At 49.3% G+C, this 4,392-nt stretch overlaps 1 pseudogene; it reads right to left on the bottom strand.

Annotated features, from left to right (window-relative positions):
• Positions 1 to 249: 249 nt before the first annotated feature.
• On the bottom strand, positions 250 to 2,417 carry LOC103711829 (3-ketoacyl-CoA synthase 12-like; annotated as a pseudogene).
• Between the last annotated feature and the right edge of the window lie 1,975 nt (positions 2,418 to 4,392).

A 4,392-nucleotide genomic window follows, 5' to 3' on the forward strand; every position in this document is an offset into this window, starting at 1 on the left:
AAGCTTTGTAGATATATATCCCGGAATTTCGAAAATTAATCATCTAATTAACAATGCCTCAGCTTTGTGGTTCACATGCATGGATATGTGGCCCCGCTCTGTTCTGCGGCTCGATCGGTCCTTTCGTGGTCCCAAGAGGGATGCGAATCCCTTGGAACTAAGGATGGCATGCAGTATATCTTTTTTGCAGAGAAAGCGGTAATGCAGTAAGTAGTATATCCAAAGGAAATCTTCTTTTTTTTTTTTCAAAAAAAAGAAGGACTAACGGTACAGTGCTTGTATAGCGAAGTAAGTGGCTGTGTACTAATGTTCATAAGCTTTTGATGGAGAAACCATGTGGGCAAGACCCAAGTCGAGCCTAAGAACAACAGATGTATGCGGTCACACATGCTCTCAGACCCAGCATTAATTTCTGAAATTAAAAGCCGAGAGCAGAGCACCTATGCTCGTGGGGTGCCCCCCTGCATGGAACCCGGATACAGCGAATCAGCTGTTATCGACAAAACTGCGATATCCCTGTTACCTCCACTCCCAAAATTAATAATACGTCGTGCAACTTCTGATGATGGTGAGCCCTCACCAACCCAATCAACAGAATAATAAGTTATTTATTTGTTTATTGATTTTGATAGGTCCAATGGTAACTTATTCAAAGTAATCGAACAAATCAAACAAAGAGGGGGAATTGAAGGAAAAAAGAAATAAAAACAAAGACCACACCACGCATGAAGACATCTGTAATCTATATATATATATATATATATAGATTCATCATCTTCCAAAAACATGAAGGAAAGGAAAAGGGTAATGAACTACAGATGGAGAGCTCAGCCGTCATTGATCCAGCCGTACCTCTCCATGAAGGGATTGACTAAGGATTGAGGAGGGTAGCTCTGGATGCAATCCTCCCACACGCCCCCATCCTCGAGGTCTCTCAGCACCTCCCACAAGCAGCTGTTGCACTTGAAGCCCGCCCCGAAGCTTATCATCAGCACCCTGTCGCTCCTCCTCAGCCTCTTCTTGGCTTCCATGTAACCGAGCACGTACCACAGGCTGCTGGCCGACGTGTTCCCCCACCGGTGCAGCGTCATCCTCGCAGGCTCCAGGTCATACTTAGTGAGCCCGAGACTCCTCCCCACCCCCTCGATCACCGCCGCCCCCCCGGGGTGGAGGCAGAAGTGCTCCACCCCGGCCTTGAAGTTCACTCTCGCGGCCGCCGTCGGGTCCTTGCTGCCGCCGTTCAGCATCTGCCGAACACCCCGGGCGATGTAAAGGAGGAGCTCCCTCACTGGGAGCACCTGCGGAGCTAGCGTTTGGAGGTTGTCCGAGAAGGCGCGCGCCGCCGCCTTCGGGAGGCTCTTGCTGAGGTGGAACCCGACGCGCCCGACGTCGTCCTCCTTCTGCATCGCGCAGCCGTGGGCGTCGTCGCTGGCGCCGATGTGGGTGCGCACGAGGCACCCGAGGCGCATCTTCGCGCGGCGCTTCAGTGCGGGATCGTTGGTGAGAAGCATGGTGCAGCCGCCGGAACGGAAGAGGCAGTTCCCCAGCATCATCGACTTGTCGCTGCCGGAGTACCAGTTCGGACTGATGGACTCGGATGTCGCCACGACGGCCAGCATCTTCTTGCGCACCCTGAAGACATCCCTGACCAGCTGGACTGCGATGAGGCTCGCGCTGCACCCCATCCCGGAGAGGTTGAAGACCTTGATGTCTTCCCGCATCCCGTACCGCTGCACGATCCGCGACGCGAGGGAGGGGCCGGGGGAGAACATGGAGACGCTGACCACGAGCATGTCGATGTCCGACGGGCCGAAGCCTGACTTGCGGAAGAGCTCCTCGAGCGTGGCGTTGAAGCAGTCGTCCATCTCGGAGATGCCGTCCTCGTGGGTCGGGGAATTCTCGCGCCCGTCGACTATATTCTTCGGGCCGTAGGTCTGCTCGCCGATGCCGGAGTTGACGATGACCTTGAGGAGGAACTTGTATTCGGGGAGGCCCAAGTTCTCGTTGCGGTAGATGATGTCGCCGCTGAGCTCGGTGGAGATCATGCGGCTGTCCGACGCCTTGAAGCAGATGTAGTCGAGGAGGTAGCAGTTCCGGTTCCTCCTCCCGTCGAAGACTCTCCATACAAGGAATAAAGAGCAGAGGAGAAGGATGGCGGATGCCAGCGACAAGAGCTCCATGAGGGTGATAGGAGAGGATGAGACCGGCCTTTCTCTTCCTCTATTCTATGGAGTGGCTCGTATTATGAGCTCGGGGGAGACTATTTGTAGGGGAGAGGCGAGGGCATCGTCGGGCTTTTTAATGCACTCCCATCGCTGCCAACTTTCCAACTAAATCGGTTGGTCATGCGAGAATTGAGCCACATCAAGCGATCTCACGAGAATTTATATGAGTGGCCGTTCGGTCATGTTGAAACAGTGCAGTTCCAGCCAAATCAAAGCGAAAATCTCAGCTTCCGGACAAGCTAGAGTCGACAGTCCACTTGTCTGGAAATGAGTCGGAGTCGAGCTGTATGGGCTGTCACCTTGGCCCAACAACCAACTACTAACCGCAAATTTAGAGGCCAACTTGATGTCCTAAGACGGCTGCCATGATCCGCACGGTAAGCATGGGGCCATGCTGAAATTTATGCAGCCAAGTTGATGCCCGATCTTCTCTTTTTCATTAAGAAAGAGAGAAAATATGAACGGAGAACACACTTCTAGACTTCAACCAGAAACTGTGGGCCACGGATCATCAGATTCATTGACCTCCATGAAAGAAGTGACCACGTCTTGCGAGAAACAACAAGGAAGGATGATGCACAAGGGCCATCAGATTGCAGTGCACGAGGATGAGGTGTTTCGCTAGTAACTGCCAGATAAACTAAATTATGCTCGGACAACGGTCAGCTTAGATCGACATATTTATGGAATTAGACCATGTCTTGGTCCGCGTTTAGCTGCTCGATCCAAGAAAACTCGACATGCGCGCAGACTTCAAATCTGCCAGCTTCCGTTCAATATATGGTCCAAGAATTTGGAGCCATTTATTAGTCTGTGAGATTTAGGTGCAACTGCAATAGTCATATGATGCCTTTTGGACACGCACCAACTCTGATCACTGACATCTGCTCGACTGGGCGGATTGAAATGTTAGAGGATACATGCCCTTCGTGATTAGAACCGGGTTAGCAATAGATATAATCTAGTTACCTCGTGCAACTGGATCCAATTCGCATAACAATTACATTGATTCTGATTATCCATTGTAGATTCTAGTTGAACGGCCTCCGGAGCTGGTAGATACCCAAGCCTCATCAGATCATTTTGATGATCTTCTGCAGTGTTGGCTGTGTACGATCTAGAGATGCATGCTTGTGAGGATACCATGTGCTGCATCTCACATGCGCTTTCACTAAATTCTCTATGCATGATTCGGCAGCCGATGCTGCATCGAACTATAGAATGAATGGTCCGATGAGCCTCGGTCATACTTTGCTCTCCTAAGGCCTGTATGCCGCCTGACCTTCTCTGAGAACAATCCTTTCCAGCTCTATCTGTGGCCCTGATACACCAGATGGAGGTGTACTCAAGTCTCGCCGAGCAGCATATAGCTGCTGCGGATGCATGCGAGTCTCAGGGGTTAGATTCACGGCTGATCAAACTCCATTGCCACCCTCAAGGGTCAGAATCATACAGAGCCCATTATAGATCTGAAAAAATATAGTGATAGTTTTATTCTTCATCGCCGTAAATAAATAGAAATATTGAAAATCGAATTTTTTCACTGCCACTCTCAAGGGTAGGCCAGGATGGGAAGATTGGCATTAATGGAAAGCTTACGTTCATCTGAAGTTGAAATATGAAAATAATGAGCCAACTAGATCACTAATTATCAAAACTTTCAAAAATACATTTATAAAACTGATTTCATTCCCAAAAACAGTTGTAGCAAGTTGCAAGCAAAAGCAGATGAGTGAGAAGACCAAGTAGGAAGATACCATGGCTTCCTCAGTTAACCCTATGAAGCTGGATCTCCAGGCATATATGAATTCCACAACAACCCCAATAGTGACTTATTACCAATTTAAACCTCCTAGCCCTATCGAACAACGTTAAGAGGAAATGCTAAGATTGGCATCGGAAAGCTTATGTTCGTCTGAAGTTGAAATATGAAAATGATGAGCCAACTAGATCGCCAATCACCAAAACTTTCAAAAATACATTAGTAGAACTAGTTTCATTCCCAAAAACGGTTGTAGCAAGTAGCTAGCAAAAGCAGATGAGTGAGAAGACCAAGTAGGAAGATACCATGGCTTCCTCCGTTAACCCTATGAAGCCAGATCTCCAGGCGTGAATTCTACAACAGCCCCTGTTATGGGGGGTTCCCCGAATTTAGTCCCACATCGGC

Source organism: Phoenix dactylifera, chromosome 16 (genome assembly GCF_051530095.1).
Source record: "Phoenix dactylifera cultivar Ajwa chromosome 16, Ajwa_hap1_PhDact_Kaust_v1.1, whole genome shotgun sequence".
Classification (NCBI taxonomy): domain Eukaryota; kingdom Viridiplantae; phylum Streptophyta; class Magnoliopsida; order Arecales; family Arecaceae; genus Phoenix; species Phoenix dactylifera.